Source organism: Homalodisca vitripennis, chromosome X (assembly GCF_021130785.1).
Source record: "Homalodisca vitripennis isolate AUS2020 chromosome X, UT_GWSS_2.1, whole genome shotgun sequence".
Lineage (NCBI taxonomy): Eukaryota > Metazoa > Arthropoda > Insecta > Hemiptera > Cicadellidae > Homalodisca > Homalodisca vitripennis.
The window spans coordinates 71,846,145-71,870,778 of record NC_060215.1 but is presented as its reverse complement, the minus strand read 5'-3'; the positions used below and the strand labels follow the sequence as shown (position 1 = coordinate 71,870,778).

At 32.2% G+C, this 24,634-nt stretch overlaps 1 long non-coding RNA gene across 1 annotated transcript; it reads right to left on the bottom strand.

Annotated features, from left to right (window-relative positions):
- Nucleotides 1–2,276: 2,276 nt before the first annotated feature.
- Nucleotides 2,277–18,217, bottom strand: LOC124369182. The gene is made up of 3 exons (XR_006923046.1): nucleotides 17,783–18,217; nucleotides 10,369–10,625; nucleotides 2,277–6,322 (listed from the first exon to the last, which is right to left on the bottom strand). It is a non-coding gene; the product is annotated as an uncharacterized LOC124369182 (long non-coding RNA).
- Between the last annotated feature and the right edge of the window lie 6,417 nt (nucleotides 18,218–24,634).

Sequence of the window (24,634 nt, the reverse complement as noted above, 5' to 3'; positions counted from 1 at the left end):
CACTGTTTTTAAACCACTACATATTTTAAGAAACCTTCACTGAAACACAGCAGACGACTGTTACACTGAAACTCTGCATATATATCCTGTTACATCATATATGCTATACATCAATACTGTTACCCGATTCATTCGTCCGTGATGTCTCTTGCAGTCAACATCAATTTTGATATCTTAGAGCAATCTTATGAATGAGACCACATCCAAGATAACTTACAAGACTTTGGTTAAAGTCTGATAAGAATACTGATTTCATTACACAAATAAGATGGCTCTTATTTCCCCTAAAGCCTTGACAAAGCTCACTACACAAGCAAAAAAATAAACTCACTACACTTGCAAATAGAGACAGAGGCATTTAAAACTAAAGGTAACTGTTATTTAAAAGAGAGACATATTTTTTTACTAATCAGCATTTTATTTGGCTAGCTTATACCCACTTGTTTGAGTCACAACTGACGTATAGCAGAAGAGAGCCTTGAGGATCTGAAGGCTAGGGTTGCAAAACAGGAGTAGGGAGCGATTTTGTTCAAGTGCAATCCTTGTGTTAATAATTAATGTAATTTATCACACTTTTCATTTAATCATCTACTTTAATCACTACTTTTCTGTTATGAATCACAATTATAATAACAAGAATATAAAAAATTGTTTATCCCAAAAATTTAAGCTTTCTCTATACCTCAAATAAATACACATTTTCTTTTCAATTCTTTCCCTGTAAAAATGTTCAATATTGTTTAACATACTTCCAGATCACATTAGAAATATCAATACTTTTAATATGTTTAAATGTCATCTAAGAAATTACTAGGGTAGAAGAGTATTATATAGTTTAAATGAGGTTTTTGAGGTTAAAGCAGAAGCCAGTGTGTTTCTTTAAAAAGGGTGTAGTATCTTATTAGCATATCTTTAATACATTGTCATACATACAGCTAAGGTTTACTATTATTGTTGCCCATAGGTTTTTGTCTACCCCTAGTCTGTGTGCAATTCTGGATCAAACCGCATTGTATCTAATGGCGATGACTTCCAATTATTTTTGTATTTTTTATATTTATATCTTATGGGAGCTCATTGGTATAAAATATGCTCTTGAAATTGAGAATAAAACAGCTTTCCCAGTGATATGAGTCCAATTGGAAGTGTGAATACTAATTCAGTCAGTGAATAAGTCAGCTAATTCATTCCATTTTATAGTATAGCAATATTTAATTTATTCAATTAGTTATTGTATTTCACTCAGCTATTCTGTGCTAACACACAGAGTGGCAAGATTTGGAGGGCAGCAAAATTTAAAATTTAATCTCTTATATCCACAATAAATATTTGGAAACTATCAAAATAATTATAATACATTATGTTATATTACTCAAGAGTCATACCATTATAAAGTAGTCTGAATGAGGTACCACAACATTCATAGATTTCTGTATATCAAAAAATATAGTTTTGGAGAGAAAAAATTTTACCATTTTTATATACTCAGCGCCACACCACCTATCGCTTTACTACTTTGGTAAAAAAAGTATAGAAAACCAAGTTTGAACTACGACCAGTTTGAACCACGATCTAACTAGTAAAGCTACAATTAATCAATAAAAATTAGCCTGTTCATATCTGCGTTTACTCATATAAAGCAAATAATTTAAAACAATGACTTCTAGTTTTAATTTAAAAAAACAATGAAAAAAAGTACTGCCTTTTGACGTTTTTCTAAACTACAACTATAAAAACTTTTATGTCAGAAATTTGTGATTCGATTGTTATAAAAGATAGTTGCAAGTATAATATTTTTAAGTATGTAATTTTAGAACTTTTTAATTAAATGAATAAAAGTCAAATTACAATAATCAAATTACAATCTTAACTTGTATTCTTGATCAACGGTAAAACAATTGTCATTGGTCACATTATGGAGCTTAAAACTCATTGTCTTGGGCGTGTAATTTTGTAAATTTCTATTAAAAACTTTAATTTTTAACACCGGCTCAACTGTTACAGGGCTTCACAATTACTAAATACGGGTATGATTACTCTAAGAAAGTACCTGACAGTTTGTTTAAGGCAAGACCAAATTGGTGCCCCTACTGTTATCTGTTTGACAAGTTTTCACTCAACCAATTCATCTGGCGAGTGATAGTGAGAGATACAATGTAACATTATGAGTCATACTTTGTCTTTTCACAAAATAAAAAATGAGTAATATGAATAAAATTATAAGTTTATAAACTAAAGCTACAAGAGGAAAAGGAAAAGAAATTCAAGTCACACTGTAAAAGTTGTACTTATATATTTTCACAATATCAACCTATCACAAAATTAAAACATACAGACTTAATACATCAAATTTTTGTAAAATGGCTTTATATCTACAAATTTATATTTGGGTATAAATACAAGTGCCATCTAGAAAGTAAAGCACGTTCATTTAATTTGTACATATGTACTACATTGAATACAAGTTCTCCTCTTGCCTTGTTCTGGAAAGTTATGTAATTTTATTGGAAGTTAAAAAAAAGAACATTCAAAACCTCTGCCATGTGATAAGTGTGTTATCCAGCGATGACTCTATATGCAAGCCAAACAATTTAACAGTGAAAATACAATCAATGAATCTTCTAAGAAAAAGCTATAAATCATGTTGAATAAAAATTACATAGACTTTCACATTTAATATCAGACACACAGAACAAATATTGTTATTACTGTCAAAATGAAAGAACATTTAAAGAAAGTATACTTTAAAAAATCCAAAAAACCATTTTGACATATTTTTCGGTTGATTTGAAGAAACAAATACTAATTTTGTTGTAGATATTAGTTGTCTATCCTAATTAATTGAGAAAGTGCTCTCAACTTGATGCATTAGGCTTTACATAAAACTAATATGCTAGTACAACTTACATTTTAGTGTTTTTGGAATCAGTGCTAAGCATATAGCAGCCAAGATTTCTATCAATGTTCAAACATTAACAAGTATTATATTAGTGCCTTTATAGTACTATACTCATTGTGACTTTACATCTGCAGCACATGATGAAATTGTAACATATCTAAAATGAAACCAAGTTGTTTGGTGGTAGAACATAAATAAACAATTAAAACAAATGTATTGGTGTGTATCAACAAAACTAGTAATCATATATTAGCACAGGCTCTGTTGTTACATTATTTATGTGCAAAAAATTAAAACAGTCATATGGCCATTACACAGTAATAACACAGTAAACAGTAAGAAATCAGATGAAAAGGGTGAATTTAGTTCTTTAAGTATTTCTGTATCTTAGAAGTCTTAATGTGCAGTAATATTGTTCACACATGATCAGTATTTTGTGGACTGCTGTGTACCTAACACACAATCCATGTGACCTAAGTAAGCCCCTCTATGTGCTAGACACAACACAATTGAATAATTGCCCAAAAAACCATGTACTTTAATTTTGGTGGATAATTAATTAAACTGTCACTCCATGTATTAATACATTAATATTTTTAGGTGTAACTATCAATTGACATTAGTCAAACGTGCTTTATTTTCTGGCCATTTTCTGAGTGTGTATGTGTGTAAACTAGTTATGAAACTTTTGTCTTCCTAGTTCTGCAGTCCCTTCTTCTTAAGCTACACAATAATAATCTTAAACTATTTCATTTTATAAAAATAATAAATGTAGCATTACTTACATACAAATTCATACATAATCAGTACTGTAGAAAAATTACTTAAACGCCTCTTAACGGTATAATAATTGAAGTTTTCAATAACAAAAAATACTTAATTGTGTTCGTCACTGGTTTGTTGCCATTAAACAAGCACCATAGATACTTCAATGTTTATTAAATATTATTTCACTTCTTTTGTGTAGTTATGTAGATTATTTATGAAGCTTGGGTTATTGACTTTACCCATAGGTAGAAGAAACTATTGACTACATCAACAAAGAACAACTTCTAAAACAAATTGGTGTTCCATTAAATAATGGATATGCTTAAGTGCGAATAAATAATAAACATTTCAGGAAATTTCAAACTTATCTAAAACGCCTCTTGGTGCATGTGTGTTTATTCTGTTGATGAGTTCCTGACAGATGTTCACATAAATTTCAAGTCTGATAATAGTGAATGAACGAGTGAATGTTATATTATCTATGTTTGAATGTGGTAGAGATTGCTTATTTTTATATCAAACATATCTGTGTGTTTCCATGATGTTTGCAATACAATGTACATAGTTTTCTTAAAATAAAGAATTATGCTTATTATCTTACTAAAATTAAACAAATTAAACTGTTGTAACAATATGACAAAACAAATCTAGTAGTAACGTAATAAACTACACGAAAATTTAAAAAAATGTCACAGGTTGTGCGTGAGTATGTCTATAGCACTTATTCTGCACTATATAACAACTTTTTGAATCAGTGACTATTAAGAGCTTAAGGTGTAGAAATAATTGGATTATAGACTTAATTAACTACACAATGACGTAAATAAACAATAAAATATCAGTACAAACATATTAACACTTGCATTGTAATTGCAAACAGATCTTTAACTATAAAAAAAGCTTAAACATTTATAGAAACTGTAGTTCTATTCCAATATAACCTGCTCGCTCTCTCCCCCTCCAAATAAATCTTTGGACTTTCAATGTATATGTCTTAAACTATTGTAAATTGACATACTTAACTTTAGCTGACAAGCTAAGTTACGATTATACTGGATTAGATTATATTCTTAATTTATTGTCAAAACATTCTCTAGTCTCCAAGTTTTTTATTATAACATGTCGATGCATTCATCTTATGACATTTTTTATTTTTTTAAAAGGACTTCATTCTTCAAAAATTTAATTGAAAAATTAGCTTTCATGAGGATTTTAATCTACAACTTTGTTAAATGTTGAAAATGAAACTATGTGATAGTAGATCATTGAAATGAATACAAGGACTACAATAAGAGGTGAGAAGTGGTTGGCATTAACTTTATATTTGCTTGCATGACGTTGTGCCTAAGCATGGATATTTTTTATGATTAGGGGAATATGAACATACTTTACATATTTAAAAACCAATGAAAAGAAAAATATCTGAAGAAAACATTCTGATTCAGAAAACAAATTCCTATGATTTGATACAACCAAATTGTGTTTAATTCAAAATATATTTTTGAATAAAATGAGGGTATTTTTAATTTTGAGGGCGCAGAACTGCTAGGTTTATAGAAATTCTTAGCCATGTACCTCAAAAACTAGATTATTTTGCTTCAGTACGCTAGATCTAAACAGTTTTGTTTCCTTCTGTACATTTTTTTACGGAATCTCCAATTTAAATTTTCATAGAAATTAGTTTACGCAGTTTAAATAAAAGAAATTCCTTTTAGTTTATAGCATTACTGAATTTAATATGTAAAAACGAGATTTTTCAAGAGAACAGTGATATATTACTACCATTCAATATTTAAAAACTTACATGTTGAATGAAAATATTTACAATTTCAGGTATTCAATATATATATTAGAGTACATAACTGAATTGCAAAGCCAAAGTCAAGCATGTGTTGCCAATTTGCCATCATGAAGGCAATAGCTGGGACGGATCAAATAAACCACTTTTGTTTAAGACATACATTGAGATCATTTTGTCAAACTGAGATTCCAAAAATGCTCTCAAAATCTAAAACATAACATTTATATTCATTTTATTGGTTTTTTTTTACTACATGAGAAACCTAGTTGCGTGGAATTCTATGGTACAATGGCAAGTGCAAATAAACATTTTGTCAGTGAGTGAATGATATTGAAATATTTCCTGATATTGAACTTAAGTTATTGAGCTCAAGTTTCATCTTAAATTCGTTATTTGAATGGTAGAGACAATGAGAACGTTTTATTCTGTTAACCAGCTTGCATAGCTGCAAAATATAACTCAGCTGTTACTAATATAACAGGGTGTTACTAGTAACATGTTATTCTAATAATAAGTAATCAGTGGTGACTTCTCTTACTGACCGTCATACATTACATTTCCATTCTGTAGTTTAAAACTAAATGGTGTTCAAACATTAACCTGATGAATCCAACTTTTTACAATGGCACAAGTAGGGGGAAAGAATACCGAACATTGTCTTTGCTTTAGTAAAGCAGGAAATGGGGGGAGAGTACTGTTGGAATGACATAAATATGAACTAAATTAACAAACTGCAATACAATATTTAAGTCTTCTAATAATCTGTAGAAACTTACAATACAAAAAATGGCATTTATGAATGTATTTACACTGAACAATCACTCACTTATGTTTGTCCGTAAGATATCAACCATCTGAAAACAAAACACATAATTTAGTGCAATATCAATGCCTATACATAAAAGGATGAGTGTTTTGCTCTAACATATGTTTTCAATTTTAAGATGTTCTTATTATAGTTTGTAAAGTATTTTTATATTGATTTTTATCGTTTCACACATGCACAGACTTAATTATTCTAATCCCTTATTGCGCCTTTTGTAATTATTTAAAAAACTTAAAATATGAAATCACAACATATAGACTTTAAACAGGTCCTAAGGTGACTTGGAAATAACATAACAACTAGTGTGGTATCTCACAGGAGCAGGCCTAAGGGGGAGCAAGAGTAACTGTCGACACGTCTAGGAGTGAATATTATATGCAAAACAAATTTTCCCCCATACAGTCAGGGACGTAACTAGGCTATTTCTCCCAGGACAAAAACCCCTCCCCCACCCAAAAAAAGGCATAAAACGCAGAAAGACCCATATACAATTTGGTAAAATTCTTATTGTAAAATGAACAAGTAGTAAATAATTCAATATCAATTTGAAAACCCCTACATTATGAAATCAACCATCCTACAAATATAACAATTTCCCCACACCTAAAATCTATTTAATCCATTCATTTTATTTACTAACTTAAAATATTTTTGCCTTGCCAAATATCTTTATAACTAAACTTTTGAGTTAAATTAAAATGACTTTATGAATAAGATTTTCCAAGAATAGTTTCCTTTCTCAAACAATGCCTTGTAATTAAAAATGACCTTTTTCTGGAAGTACTATTGTAATGTGATTTACTAAATACATTAATGTGATTTATTAAATTTGTAAATAGAGGTGCTGAAATGAAGCAAATGGGCGGTTAACTGTAGGTCTATGGTGGTTCGGTAAAACAGAAAAATTAATTTGTAAATGTTCGAGATATTATTTTAACAGGAAGTTTGTTTAATCAAAACAAGTTGATTGTAGAACGAGGATTGAAATTAGAACGTATCTGAGAACTCAGATTCAATGTTTTTATCTGGTTCCTAGAGTGAAGACGAGGCTGAACTTAGAGAGCTGTTAGAAATCCGTTTGGGTTGACAAGGAATGGCTTTCATCTGGCCAATACAAGGTTCTTGAACAATTTTCCAATGGAAGATAAAAGTGATTGGCTTATAATTTGCAACCAAGTCTAGGTTATTATTTTCTTCAATACCTCAGTATCAATAAGACATGGGAACAATATGACCATCTATAAATAATTAATAATTATAAGCAATTATTCATCATTGAATTAATGTCTCAGTTAAAAGTTTTCTAAACACAACTAACAAAAAAAATCTTTGAACACTTTGTATTTTTTTATTTCATTTTGGATTCAAAGAATCAATCATCAGGTACTTGTAGGTTAAAGGAAGTACACAAGGTACATAAAGGAAGTAAATACATAATAAAACCAAATTGATATATGTTTTAACTACCTTGGTGGCTAAATTGTGTATTTAATTTTTATACGTGATCAATTCATATTGTTTAAAATTCTATTAAAGTTCTATTATTTTAGTTAAGAAAGCTTTGTCATTTAATAATACATTAGGATTAATTTTGGCTCTTTCGTAAATTTCAAAATGCTCTAAAGTTGACAATAGGTGACTTTTTGCATGTGTGTAAAATTTCAATATTGCTTTCGGTATTCGTGTATGTATGGCCAGTATTATTTATTTAAATGGTCAGCATATTTGGAATCTGATGATACCTTTATTGCTTTTATATGCCATTAAATCTAATTTTGAAGGATCGGCCGGTTAGTCAGTTTGATAACTTTGTTTATAAAATGATTTGTTAATTTTGTGACAATGTTTACCAAGATAGTCAGATTTAATATATTTGATATCTCTTTCTTATGATTTTCTATTTTTGTGGTTCTTCAATAATAGATTGTTAGTTATATTAAACAATTTTCAAGGCTATATTTCTAAACCCTCTTCTGCAGCAAAACTGTCATTATAAATTTAAAGTTATAAACATAATATAGAGGCCTGCCTAGTTCAAAGAAAACAAGCAAGCTTATCAAGCCAGACTGATATACCCCCTAGTTAAACAATATTTTGAGAATAGGATACTTAATTGCATGTTTTACTTAAAAGGCTACTGATAACCGCCATGAAATTATGATACTTTTAAAAACATTAAAGTAACCTATTGTGATTTACTATGTACTGATTTTGAAATGGGTAGAGAACAATCAATCAAGAGGATTGAATCTCAAGTATGTCAAGTTACTGCTATGTAGTGAATACAGATCATTGACAACATTTTATCCAGAAGTTCTATGGGCTGTTTCTAGATAGCTGGGCTCACTGGCCACTCAAAACTAAAATAAACTAGTACATTTGGTTTCAACCTATATGGTTTAAATAGTAATATGGATATTTAAATGAAAGATAGTACTAATGAATGCAAAGTAGCTTGGAATGTTGTTAAAAGTAATAGAGAATATAAAGAAAACGTCACGTCTGATATGGAACCTAAGTAACCCATATATAATAAGTATTCCATTGATTCTGTACAGAATATAAAACTAAAAGCCAATAACTCTACTTGTAGTAGGTGTGAACCTCTTGATGAGAGAAATCATAATGCCATTGTAAGTTTAAGTTGGAAGAAAATTACACCAAAAGATGTCTTGACAGTTGTGAGAAAATTGAAATATCTGAAAGTACTGATGTTTATCACATGTCAAATAATCTATTGAAAAGCATAACCCCAAGCCTGGCTGAATGTATTAATAGTCTATGATATAAACGCAATTTTCCAGATGTTCTTAAAGTTTATTGGGTGTGTCCGGTCTATAAAAAAGACCCCAAAAACCAACCACAGAGCTACCTACCTATTTCAATAATTCCGGTATTAGTCATATAGAACTAATAGTATATGAACAAATTAGAACTTTTTGGAATCAAATAATCTCTTAAATCCTACTAAATATGACTTTGGAATGTATCTAACTTTTGGAGATAAAACATATGCTCAGGCTACTTTGTGTGACCTGACCAAAGCCTTTGACTGTGTTGACAGCAAAATTCTCATAAAAATATTGAAATACTACAGTTTCCATGACTTGTGCCTACATTTTTTAATCTTACCTTTAAAATTGTACACAAATGGTATAGATGAATGACAAATGGTCAGGTGAGGTTATTGTTAAATGGTGTGTTTCACAAGGCTCAGTCCTTGCTCCCCTGTTATTTATCACTTATATAACTGATTTACCATTAGCAGTCAAATGTAAAACCATTCCTTATGCAGATTTCAGGTAAGAGTTCTTTGAGCTTAAGAAGTTGGTTGATAAAACATTGAGAGATGCAGTCACCTGGTTCAGTTTGAATGGGATCTTATTGTCCAAAGAAAAACACAAAACATAATACTTAATTTAAACTAAATCCACTAACTCCAATAAACAATAACTGTAACCCTGCAAAATTGTTGGGAATTTATATAGACAGTCAGCTATCTTGGGAGTCCACATATAGATTACAAAAGTTATAGATTGTCCCAAGTTATATATCTAATTAGATGTTTGAATTATGTAGTACCCCAAAACTTAGTCAGGACAGCTTACTTTACCTATTTCCAGTCTGTTTTTAGATATGGCTTAATTCTGTGGGGGAGCTGTAACAGAACTCAGGACATCTTGATGCTGCAAAGAAAGTTACTGACTAAGTCAGGTCCAAGGTATCACTTCAGACCACTTTTTGTAGTTACAAATTCAAACTTTATTTAATTTATACTTATTTGATCTTAGTATGTACATCTTTAATCATCGCTTGAAAATATTATAGGATTTCAGACATTTGCCTGCGTTATTGTTATAAAAAAGTTTGTAACTTTTTTGTGGCATGTAACGATGGCAAATGTCCAAAATCCTATTATCCTTTCAAACCTTTCATCGTCAATAGCAAACTTTAAACAAAGCGATCACTTATTGAGCATCTAACAAAATACAATCATAAATCATATACTTTACTTCATTAAAATAGCCCTCATATTCTATTTTTTGCTGTACAATAATTAGTGAAAATACACACCTTTATTCTTTTTTTTCTTCCCTTTTGAGTCACGCTTTACTTTTTTCTTTTTATCCTTCCGCTGATTTTCAATGTCATCTGACAGCCTGTAGGATAAGTATAGTGAGATAAGAAGTAGTGGAGAAAGGATCAGAAATATGTTGAATATAAAAGTCCATGGATCTTCAACTGCCCAAATCAGAAATGCTCTTGCCCATGCTCTCCATGTGTTTGAATCCTCGATAATGGTGTTTCCCTCTTCAGTCGAAGCCATTTTCCTAGAAAAAACATTATTATTTGTGGTTTCAATTAAGTATCAGTAATTTTTAAATTAAGCTTTTAAATGTGATTGAATTTATAAGCAAACAAATACAACTTAAAAGACAACTATTAAAAAAAAAACTAATATAATACAACTTACCTGTGTATTTTTTTAAAATGTAGAGAACAATGTGTTTAGTTATCAGTGTCATACAATAAATAAAAACACGTGATCCCTACATGGCAACAACTCATGAACACTACAAACGTTTTCTGACTAGGCACTTCTAGTGAAACCAAAACAGTAAATGTAATTTCATCCCTCTTCCTATAAACCATGAAATATTTTATAACAATTACATGCCACAAGCTTTAAGCTTTATTATTTTACATTTCTTAAGTGCTTGGCCAGTTAAGTTTATTCATACTAGTAACAGCTATTGTCATACACAATCACTTATGTTTGAATTTTAATGGGAATGAAAAGATAACATGAACTGGTCGATACCTGATCTCTCCTTCTAGTGTTAAGGCTCAATCGCGTTAATTTTTTTTTAAATAATTTTAGCCACAGATCAATAACATACTTTTTCTGAAAACAAGAAAAGTGTACAAAATGTTTTGATCATTCCATAAGTAATTGTCATTTAAAGTACATATATGGGGATATCTAGTAATGTCTGAAGGTAAGGATATGCAATTTTTATGGTATGTGAAAGATGACTGAAGTAAGTGAAAAGATTTATATTTTTAAATATACATAATTTCCTTAAGCAATATTTCTATTAAAACATGTAATTTGCTTAGTTATATTTGATTAAAATAATGTAATTTCCTCAAGTAATAAATTATAAAAAACATCATTCCCTGAAGTCATAACTCGTATACAAAAAACACATTCTTATCATCAGCCATTTTTCTTTAAGCCTGATTACAAAAGTTTCTACTTTAAATGCCTATAAATCCTAATAGAGCAAGCAAAAAATATTTTACAAATTTGTAAAACTTTTGGAACGACCTTTGGAAAGTTATTTCAAAGAGAAATGACTGCGAAAGTAACAAAAATCAAACTAACAAAAAAAATCTCATTAGTAACAGTAATTAAATATTTCAAATATATCTACACCTGATCATCAATACCAAACCTAATATTGCAGACTTCTTATTACGTAAAAGAGTAAGAAACAACTATAAATGAGCTTAACCATTCAACAGATCACAAAAATTCTGACAAACACATCAACGTTTGGGGTGTATACATTATGTTTTGTATATTCGTATTTAATTTGTGATTCTTCTGTACAAAGTGTTAGGTTTCAAGTATATGTTTAAAATACATAACTTTTATAACTTTACTTTTGTTTTTTTTTAGTAGGATTTAAACTACTGTCATAACACTAGAAATTGAAAAAAGCATAAAATTATAAATAAAATTCCATAAATTTAAATATAAGATAATCTTGGATAATTCAGAGTAATTATATTACACTATTAATCATAAATTATTTCAAATTCAGGATGAGTCGATACCAAAATTTTGATCCTGATTATCACTTCAAAGATTAAGAATGAACTTGGTTTAAAGTTATTATGCTATGGATGATTGTTTTTATTGCATTAACATGGTTTCGCTTTGTTGCTGTTAAAGCAAGATCAGTTTTTAGAAACCCTAGTCATTACTAGCATGTTCCACAGCTCGACATCGCAAAACAAACAAATTATATTCATTCACAGAAAACTGATTACCTTATCAGTGTTCAATATAAAACTAAAAAAACAGTCAGTTGCACGGACAAAGAGAAGATTTAAGAATTTAAAATTCAGCTCAAGAGAGAAAACAAGCAGAGAAGATTAGTGGGACAGAGGTCAATAAGAAATATAGTATTTTCATAGCAACAGTAGTACACTACACTTAACAATTTCACTACTGATCTATACTGCGTAAGGCCGACTACTCCCAATAGTTTAATGTGCCATAAGGCGTTTGCAACAATCAACATGATAAATTACTGTAAAATAATTGTAGAGCTATAATACATGTAGTTAACAACTTCACTGCTGGTCTATACTGTGTAACTACCCCAATGTGCTTAGGCGCTGTAAGGCAGTCTGCCGCAGTTAACATGTTAATGTAGCCTGTCCCAAAAAATTAAGATTGCTAAAAAAATTAAGATGATCAGCAAATATGTTGAGTAGTATGGATTAATGAGAGGTTCATGAAAACAAAGCAACCATGATTCAGTACCATATCCACTGAATAAAGCATAACACTTAAAATATAGCCAGATATGACGGACCTCTGTTAAGTTGTAGGGAAAGCATCAAAAATCCAAAAAAACAGCTGTATAATAATAGAATTTCAAATAAAGCGAATGAATCACAAAACATTTTTAATGAATGGACAAAGGGAAAAAGCAGAGGTTTGATTTAAGAGGAATTTAAGTTTAAAGAAGAGATGGTCTTGCTAGATTGCCTATTGATTTAACAGATTATTCTTACACCTAAGAATTCAATTGACATTGATACTCCCAGCAGTGACTGACACACCTCTGCCCAAGGGCATCTTTCTGCAAGGGTTTAAGATGGCAAAGATTTAGCCTTCTACTTAAATCCTCTATTTAACCCTTCAAGTGCTGAGTACATTGACCTTCAGTGGTACACATTTTAGGAGTTTTGCAAGCATACATTGAAAGTAAATAATAAGAATATAAAAATTAACAACATTATTATATATATAATTTTTTTTAAAGAAGGTAAAATTAATTTCAGATCAATATTCAACCTTCATAGAGTGGGAAAGGAGTTAAAATTTGGTCAAGACTCTTTATTAAACCTGTAACTTCTCACATGGTATCTTTTCATGGGCAGTAGCAGAAAAACGCCACTTGCTTCTAAGCTAAAACCTTGCTTATGATATGATAAGTTAATACTAGATTTCTTATTTTTACAGCACATCCATTTGAGTAATTAAAAACCTTTTTTGGCTCTAAGACTTGAAGAACCATCTAGATCAGTCTCCTGATTATTATTTATGAGCATATATATAAAACAATTATAACAATTTACAATTACTTTGTAAATAATGAAATTGCTGTCTTAGGGGCGACCCTCTTTTAAGTACTCAAATTATGATTATGATAATAATCACCATCATAATAAAATTAAGTAAAGGCCGCCATCCGCCATACACGTACCGGCAAGCCGGACAATTCTGCCTGAACAGTCTGATGGAGACCGGCGGACAGTTGGACTGATCGCACCATACACCTTTAGTTGAATCCAGTCCGGCAAGCGGTATTTTTATGTGTAGTGAATTACTTGCAATGCGTGTTATGTAATTGAAGTGTCCTCCAGTGATAAAGATGCGAACGCCATTTTGGCTTTATTGGTAGTCTTAAATGGTAACGGGAAACAGCGAAAAAACGCTAGTTGTGGTGTAAACATGGTTCTCGAAGAGGGGTACTTACTCACATTTAATAAGTGAATTAAAGCGAATCCCAAAGGCTTGGCACAACTACCTTTGAATGGATAAAGGTACGTACCTAACCCTTTCGTCATTGGTTGCTCCTTTAATTGAAAAAGATACTGTGATGAGAAATGCGATATCCCCTCATGCATGTTTAACAGCAACACTCAGATTCTTAGCTACTGGGAGGAGTTTTGAGGACCTTAAATATTCTACAATCATTTTACCGCAAGAACGGCAAAATAATACCTGAAACCTGTGAAGCCATCTTTAGTTCTTTTTTGTTGCTGCTCCTCAAATTACAGTAGATTTTGTACAGTTAGAATCTACCTGTTTCCACACTTCAACAAGCCGTATGTAAGCCGCTTCTCATTTCGTCCTATCGTGATACTCCTATGATTTTATTTTCCACAAACAAATATTGTCTGAACAACCTACAAGAACTGTGTCAACTACGCTGGCTCGTGGTCAGGTGGCTAGAAATCCCCACACACACCGGCTCGCCTGAATCATCTTCCGGCCAGTCGGATGACCGAATAGATTTTCGTTCAATCAACAGTCCATACTGACAGGCCAACTGGAGCCCATACATGATCTGTCTGCCGGTCTCCGCCGGACTGTTCAGACAGAACTGTCCGGCTTGCCGGAACGTGTATGGCAGCATTAAATAAGAAAGTTAAGTGTAGTATGGCACTTTTACAAAAACTTGTAAACACCCTTCCTTAAATTATTATTTAACTACGAACCCATCACCAAAAATATAAATTATTCATAGGAATTTTTTTTAATTTTCAAAAATACACTTTTAGAGAAAATCAAAATTTTAAATTTGACTAAACAAAAAACCTTATGACAAAGTATGTTATGCTGGACATCAAAAGAAAAAACATTTATAACTCAGAAAAATGACACAACTCCCATCTCTATAGCTTGACAAGGAGAAAAGTTATGCTGATTTCAAAATATGTTGGATCCATTATTTATTTATTTATTTTTTCTTCAGAAACATTACATCGCTGTACCTTTGAGACCATTTGAAGTATTCGGGAGGAAATCAGCAATATTTCTAATCTATATAAGGACTACCTTCATACCAAATTTAATAAAATTCTAAGGTGTTCACGTAAATTTCTTTATTTTAGTGTTGATTTCATATGGAATAACTCTAGTATCATCAAAAATGTTACTAAAATTAGATTGTTGGTTTAATAGACTTTTGCATGAAGTGCAAAACGTTACTGGCCAACATAATTTTATAATTTATGCAATAGTCCATAAATTATCAAAGATAAAAATGCATGAATAATCAAAACAGAAAATGAATATTTAAAGTACAAAATGCAGATTTTTTGCAGATTTAACATACAGGCTATTACAAACTTTTAACCCTAAAGTGGTACATAATTTTATTGTATTGGCACAGTGTTTTAGGTTACCCGGTAATGTATTTTTCTAAAGCTTTTTTTGGTCAATGTTTACAAGTCCACTTCAGATGATAAGTTGATTTTTTATGGAAAGTAGTTAATAAGTGTTAATTATTAAAGAAAAATAAGTGAGAAAAGACCTACTACAAAAATTCTTGTACGAGGGAGTAAATACCTCGATTTAGGGAGTTCCATGATCTCCCTATCTTAGACTTAAAATACTGATATTTTAAGAAAAACATTATTGAAAAAATATGAAAATAACAGTAAAGAAATGTGATTTTGTTTCTCAAGCTAACAAAAACTTATCTAACTACCTTTTTTTCTCACCTACCAAAGAGCCAACGGACCTACTCGAGGGCCTACCACCCTACCCAAAGAGTCTACTGCTCTACCCCCTCGGGATAGCCCTCGCATATAGCCCAACTAGAGAGCTAAACACTCTACCCAAGCGTTAACTACTCTACCTGAAAGCTATGTACTCTACTCAAGAGCCATCCACCCTATCTAAGGGCTGACCACTCTATCAAAGAGAGATTTTCTCCCTTTAGGAAAGATTGTGTTGTTTAGCTTTTAAGGCCTTTCCTCACTTTTATTTCATCAGTATTGCTGTCCTAGTCGCTTATCAAGCACTTTCCATTTAATAAATCAACAAATAATGTGGGTCTTGTAACAGATAGTAGCCTTAATTTAACTACAATCAATGGTCCAAATATAACTTATTACACATAATTTGTCTCAAAAAGGAAGAGAGAAACATGTTTTGTTTATTTTTTTACTTTCAAGATAATTTTTTAATGCTTCAAAAACTGTTAAAAAAGATTTTTTGTTATTCATCCCAAATTCCATTTTATACTGAGGATAGCTTGGACATTCAAAAACAATCCTAAATAAACATTTAATCCCAAATTATATGCAGTTTCACAGATGTATAGTTTATATGACAAACATTATGTACACGTAGTTTTATGAAAATTCAGATGTCTTGACAGACGAAAATAGTGTTCATGTCGCCAGTTGCTGCTTTGTAAAAAAGCTAATGTGATACAGCCCTTGCGTTCTAGTGTCCGGAGTGTGTTATTAACAATAGACTACAATAGCCTAGATGTGAATTTATATAAAATGCTATTAGGATATAAAATTAGAGTTAGTGTTATACACTAAATAAAAAATTTTGATTCTGTGAGACATTACGTTACTCCATTCTTCGGGAGGTTCAGCGTTATATACAATTATAGGATCCGCACTCATAGTGATAAAACCCGATATTTGAGAAGTTAAATTAGTTTACCATTGCAACCATAAAGATTACGGTATTTATTTACAATACCGTGACCATGAAAAATGGACTTTTTTCATGGGTTGGGCATTTATAGCCAAGTATTATTATCACAGGTGCATATAAACTGGGGGGAAAGTATATCATTGTATTATATTGATGCCTTTCGGCCATTATTGCATTAAGGATGGAAAATAACCGACAAAATTTTGTCGAACAACACTTGGAGGGTTAAGGATCAGGGGCATCACGTGATCTGGGATTCGACTTTTGCAAGCTCGAGTTAATTTTTTTTCTAAAAGAGCAAGCAGTGCGCAGCACTGCGCAGCGGGCAGGCATCGTTGACAGGATTAACGTCATCATTTCAGTAAAATTGCCAGAGGTACTGTCAAAAACAGAGTTTTCAGAGGATTTCAAAAAATCGTAACTCCTTTGATTTTCGTTGCCGACGAATTTTTTCTTCACTATTGTTTTCAGGAAAAATTGTAGTTTTCAGGAAAAAAAAAATTAACATACCTTTCCATGGTCACGATTTTGTAAACTGATACCAAGATTACATTTGGATCAGATAATATTTAGGCTAATAAGCCTACTTATAAAGTTACGTAATATAAAAATAGCCTATGTTAGTATACCATGTGCCACTTTTAGGGTTAAATACAATTCTGTAAATTGTAAAGTTCTTAATTTTGTTGTTAGCTATCTGAAATAATTATGTGCAACAATGTTAAATTATTATGATGGTTGCTGGAGGCTTAAACGATTAATCAAAAGATACTACCAGGCCATTGGCCATAGGCTATATCAGCTATTGCACCACAATACAAAATATACATGCCATTTTTATTATAAAGTGTAATTTAGCTAACACTGATAATTGTTAACATAATATTTACTCCTATTCAGCGTATTAAACAAAAATAACAACTATCAACAAATTATTATGCTTGAACCTAAATTATGTAGGATTTAACTTTTTACAAACAGTATGAAACATATACTTACCTCAAAAGAGTAGTATAACCACCTCTTTCGACACAATTTGTGTAATTTCCTAAATTACTCCAACATTATCTCCTTTAATCTTAGAGTAGGTATTCGTTCTGACAAAAATAAATATCACCTCACAACAATACTACGCCTACGATAACAGAGATACTTCGCTAACACCACCCAAAACTATCACTCCTCCATACCCATTCTCCAGTGCAGTTCGTGTTGCAAGGCGCGTTTTAAAGTCACTCACAGAGAGTAAATTAATTTTCAGATCAAATTACTAGGATAGAATTAATGAACAAGCTTTGTGTACATGTAAGCCTGAATAGTATCTATTCCACTGTCTGAGAGTGAAAACTCAAACATGAATACTTCTTTATAGCCTATTCAGTTACTTTATAGAACCGACACTTGAATCGGCGTAACTCTCAAAGACAGAGAGGAATGAACTGAGCCCCAAGTCAACTGCACAATATTGTGATAGCCACCATCACCATTTTGTATTTTTTTATAAACAAATTTATTACATCTAGAACTAGAAAGCTACAGATTCCAGACACTTTGCACATAGGTCATGATAGATAAGAAGAGAACTAAAAAATATAATTGTGTGATTTGCTTTAATGTCAAATCAAAGTGTTTATTTGTCAATTAACAATATAAAACATTGCATGACAATTGTCAGTATAAGTAAAATAAACAGCCAAAATAAGCATTAATTCCTAACGCCTTAACTTAAATGGTTTTAAACATAAAATAATCACTCACAGAGTAGAATTCCTTATCAAGTAAGAAACACTTTAGTTTCATTCTAAACTTACATACTACTGCTTCAGATCTCAATTCCAAGGGGAGATGGTTAAATAATTTAATTGATGCATAGTACAACTGATTTTCAAAAAATGAAGTTAGGTGCTTTGGGATTGGCAAACGGAATGATTTTCTTAAATTGTAAGGTCCAGAGGAATCTGAGGTAAAAATATGGATGTTTTTCTTTAGGAATGTTAAAGTTTCAAGGATGTATATGCTCGGAAATGTAAGTATTTGATTAGAACGGAAATACCCCCTGCATGACTGGTTGGTTGCTAAACCCAATACAATTCTCAGACATTTCTTCTGAAATCGAAATATATACTGTGTCCTGGCATTTTCAGAGCCCCAAATTGGAAGTCCATACGCCAAGTGGGGGTAAATACATCCATAATAGCCAGCCAAAAGTATGTCTCTATTGGCAAAACTAGACTATCTACGCAATAACAAAATTCCGCTGCTCAGTTTGCTACATACCCTATATATATATATATGAACAAGAAAGTTAAGATTAGAGTCCAAGATCAAGCCCAAGAAGTTTATATGTTCAGACGAATTGATTTCAGAGTCGCCTATAATGGTGGACGAACTTTTATATTGACAAAATGGCGCTTGTTGAAAGTTTTTAGTCAACTAACAAAAACCACCAATATTGTTATAAAACATTTACAAGGAACCGACTAATTTGCAATTTTGTATTGCTGATGTCACTCAGCTGTGACATGTCTGGAAAATATTATAATAGTTAGTATCTTTTAACATGTGTATATCCAATGTAAAATATCTGATGCATATCAAACGTACCTTTAAAGTGGTCGTGTTCGCGTATTCATTGGCGGACTTCGTTGAAATGGTAATAAAAATAATAAAATAGTTGGTATTTAGTAAATTTTTATAATAGTACTGTATTTTGTTGTTTAACTTCAAACATTTTCAACGAAAGCCATTTTGTTAATATTAAAGAAAATAACACAATGTGTTTAATGTTTCTCTTATCTATTCAAACCGATGTGTCAAATTTTTGTTTGGCTCTACCACTTCTAGAGATAATACTTTTTTTACAAAGCATACAAAATAACGGCTAGCGGCTAAACGAAACAATTTCTCGATCTATATTTATATGACATTTTTTTGAATGATGAGCACTATCACCCACATAAGGTTTTGACGTCTATTTTTGAACACCCCGCGCGCGCGCGTGTGTGTGTGTGTGTGATGATGATGATGATGACGAAAGTTGACTTGATTTTATTGCTACTCTTGTCCACAGAAGACTCATACTATACCATAGCCTTCGATTCAAATCAAAATCGAAAACACGATCATGTCCATGCTCTTGTTTTTCTTCTTGTCAAGTTATAGAAGATAGCCGATAAAATAAACTAATAAATGGAAAATTGATTTGATAAATAGCTAATGTTTGATCCATAGATTAGATGTATGGTATGTACATAACTTCACACTATCGACCATAGGGCCCCATAATACTAATTACTGAGATATCGAATCGGGAATGATTGCATCTAAAGACGAATGCTGAAGAAGACTGCATATTCGAGAGGTCCCATAATTAATTTACACTCCTACAGCTGAAATCCATTATAATCACATAATACAGAACTGTGGAACATTTTGTAGCCTCAAACACATCTGTGAACGCATATCACAGCGATGAAACTAATCATTATGTAATTTTACTGTGACAGTCCTATATTGCCAACGGATATTAAGTGTTGTCCATAATACTGAATAATAAATATAAGAGGTATTTGACTTTGGAGAAGGGGAAATAGAGGGGGAGCGGAGGAGCTATCGTGGAATTGTGTGTACATACGTCCATCTCACACTGACATTCACCAAGACAGCTTGAATGTTTTCAAAAAAAGATTATGCCATTGTTGTCATGAGATCCGTAGGTAAATGTTCTCCATAGGTTTCTCCCTGGGTTGTTTGGTCTCTATGTGGGTTGGTGTTTAGTTATTTATTTATTTATTACTATCAGGGGCGCACCCAGAATTTTGGTTTGGGGGGGGCTTCGGCTTCCCAAGTATAAAAAATGTACGCCTATAGTTTTTCCATTACATGACCTTCAATGACCAGTAATATATAATTAGTTGGCCTATAACATATCGAACTACAATAATGTAACATTTGGTACATCACTGTATTACATGATCATTAGATAATTGAGTAAGCTAAAACCAACTGTCTGTGGCCTGTTTCATAATCAACTACAAGTTAATCTTATTAGAGAAAAATTTAAGTTAATAGGCTACTATTACATTAAACCAGCTTTTAGCTCAATTAAAAACCTTATTAAAATTACAAGTTAAAGCTTTATATTGATTTTTATTATGAAATGTCATCCTGGAATAAGTTGGACTGTCATTAATTAGTTTTAAGTTTTCAAGGAAAGAAATAATACATTTAAATTACAAATGTAAATTTAATGATTACAAAATGAGATGTAAGTTAAAGTTAAAATATTTACAAGACAAAATCTAGACGTCCTGGTCGATTTTTTTGAGAACAGAAACTACCTCTGTATTGGTCACTTCTATTTCACGGTGAATATTCAAAGCCGCCAGTCCACTCAGTCTGTTAGCACCCATGGTATTCCTTAGATAGGTCTTGAGTCTACGTAATGTTGAGAACGACCTTTCTGCTGTACTCGTAGTTACAGGGATAGTGCACAATATTTTCAACAATATGTGGATGTTAGGAAACATGTCCTTATCACACAAGTTCAACAAATCAATTACATTTCTTGGTGTGTTGGTGTGGGTCTTAAAGCTGTTGTGCCACAACTCAAACTCGGCTTTGAGCAGGCTTTCGTTGTTCCCACCACTTTCAATTATGTCATTTTTATTAAAAACAACACAGCTGCAGATAATTAAGTTTTGAGGTTTCTTCCTTTCCACGTGATCCATCGGCTGTAGGCATCAGACACTCAAACCCCTTCAATATGTCTTTATGTTTCATGAATCGGGATTCCAAAGAAAACTTATCAAAGATTCAATCCAAGGGATGAAAATAGATCGCCGGTAGTACACTTCAGGCGTATCTGCTGGTGTGTTGTTTCTATTTTGTTGTCTGCCAACTGTTCGGGGCATGGAGATTTTACATCCAAAGTTGTTGGCCATATGGGTAGCCTCTTCAAACAAGGAGTGAAACTCTTCATCCGCATTTGTTCTTATGGATTTTAGGCTTTCAAGTACAGTTTCAGCATGTGTGATTGCAGAAGATAGTTCCAAATCACTTCCTTGCAGCTTTTTGCTTAGGTTTACAGTGTAACCAAGGAGCTTGTCTGATGCCAAGAGAGAAATGATGAATTCGCCTTGACGTAAAGAGCTGAGTAAAATAAGAGTTCCAGAAGAAGAGTCTCTATCACTCCAGTTTTTTATTTCCTCCAACGCTACTTCAACTGGTTGAAGAAGCTCCTTCATGACAAAGACGGCATCATGCCTTTGCACCCATCTTGTTGGACAAAGTTGTAGCAGTTTTTTTCCTGTTGGTTTTCAACATTTATCTCCGATGCAATACACTGTTGTAAAACGGCTTGTCTTTTAGGAGTGTTTGAAAAAAATTATACACCCTCTCTACTATTCCGAAACAGTTTTCTGATAGGTGCAACTTCAGAAGCGTTTGATTAATGCCAGATTAAGGCTATGAGAAGCGCAATGCACAAATATTGCTGTGGGGTGAAGCTTCTTGGATACAGGCTTGGGTCCCATTAAACTTCCCACTCATGGCAGCCGCTCCATCGTACCCCTGGCCACGTAGGTTATTGACGTCAATGTTACTATCTTCAAGTCCTTTTATTACAGTTTTTGCCAACTCCCCTACCGGTTGTGGAGGTTAGTGGCATGAACTTGAGAAATTGCTCACATATTTGGTAATTATTTGATGCATCAGAATCTACGTATCGTAGACACAACGAAAAACTGTTCAATTGTTGAAACATCGGACGTTTCATCTGCGAGAATACTAAAAAACTTAGCCTCTTTAAACTTTAGTTGCTATTTTTTTCAGTTATGATCTGGTTACAAGCATCAATTATTTGGTTTTGGAAGTTCCAACTTATGTACGTAGCATTTTTTCCACATGATTCAAAGTGTTTTTTTAAATCTTGATCCCCCGCTTCAATTCTGGCTCTAAGCAGTGCTCTAAAGTTACCCTCATTCTCGGCAGGTCTACTACGATTTATATCAAACTCGCCATAATCTCTATGGCCCCTAAGAGCAATATTTTGCCTTCCACACAAAATAATAGTGTCTATTATCGGAAGGATTCTTTTCACGTTGTTTTGGGCTTGAAGGTCTTTCCCTTTATCAAGGGATTTGTCGATTGATTTGATTTCACTATCCATTACTCTTTTAAAGTTAGCTGCGCTTACACAAGAGTCCTTGTGGTACTGTGAGGCTGCATGCTTTTCAAATTTTTCTAATGCTTTTTTTCCAGTTAGAAAAACCTTCCTCAACAAGTTTGGCCAGTATGTTGAGCGTTACTCTTGCCTACTTCTTTTTTGGAAAAAAGCATACAATGAACACAGTATGCAGAGTCTTCAATTCCAGAATAAGACAGCCAAGTATATTTATTTAGCCATGAAAACAAAAATTTTCGTTGTTGAGTCCCGTACGTTCTGTAAGGAAAGTTAAAACTACTTTGAGGGACCCATCTGTTCATTCAAACACTTTTAACTTTTCACTGTCTGTCAATTTTTTTGTTTTAAACAAAGCAATGTCTAAGTTATTTTGACTTACATCGGACTGCAGAGTTCTTACGTTAGCTCCCGAGACATCCTCCAACACAAACTCAGGCTGTTCAGCACATGTAGGCAGCTCCTTACTTGCCGAAATATTTTTTGTGGCATTTCAACGGTTTAAAATAGTTTTGTATACTAGCTTTTCTTTTATCACCCATAACTTACTAGACTTACTGTCCAACCAATTTGTCAGACCTAAGACCACAACACAGCTTGAACTTGACAGCCAGACAACCCATAACACACACTATACTGCAATTCGATAAAACTACGACTGTCAACTGGACAAAAGACAAATTCACTGCCGGGGGCGGGCACGGGCGCGTCTGGTGAGAGTTGTGGAAACTAGAGCTGGTCGCCCATGGCAACGGCACGTAGTCATCGCCATAGAGCAGGATGGAATGGAGGGAGCTAACACAGCAGCGCAGGCAGTTATACTGTGAATACATACGTCTAAATATTTGTTTCACAACTCTTGATTTCTATGATTTAATCTGTGTTACTTTAATAAATAGGTTTAAACGTTACCATTCATTATAGTTTATAAAAGTACGATAAAACATATATGATGATACATAACGAATGATTAGTCACATTACAGTATTTATTAGTCGGATATATCAGGTCCTTGGGGGGGGCTTAAGCCCCCAAAGCCCCCCCCTGGGTGCGCCACTGATTGTGTTTATTGCATCGTTATTATATTATATTTATTACATTGTTATTATATCTATTACATTGTTATTACATTATATTTATGATATTACACTAGTTACTATTATACTATTTAAATTGATTATTTATATATTTTGTACAAATATTTATTCTTTATGACAAATTTTCAAAGGTTGTCTTTATTATTATTTGTGTGCCAAAAGTAAAGAAGTGTGCTATGGACTTAAGCCATAACTCAAGCCACTGATGTATGTTTTGGAATTGTTGTGAACTGCTATAATATTATTAGGGTAAATCCTGTTTTATAGCACGTAAATAAAATAAAAATCTCTTGTGAATACGTAGGCCAGCTGAAATCCTTGCAACACTCCATAGTCTAAACACGTAATGATTAATAATTAAATACAATTTCATTAGAAGTTGTTTTAAAAATTAACTAATGCTGTAGGTATTCAGTGAATTAGGCCAGTATAAATAATAAATATAATAAAGACATAAATTAAATCCGAGTCTAAAAATGTAGTATTGACATAAAGATGAATTTAAACCAAATTTTGAAAAATGTTAGTTCTGGAAGAGAAACACGGAAGACATCGAAGTGAGGGAAACTTCTT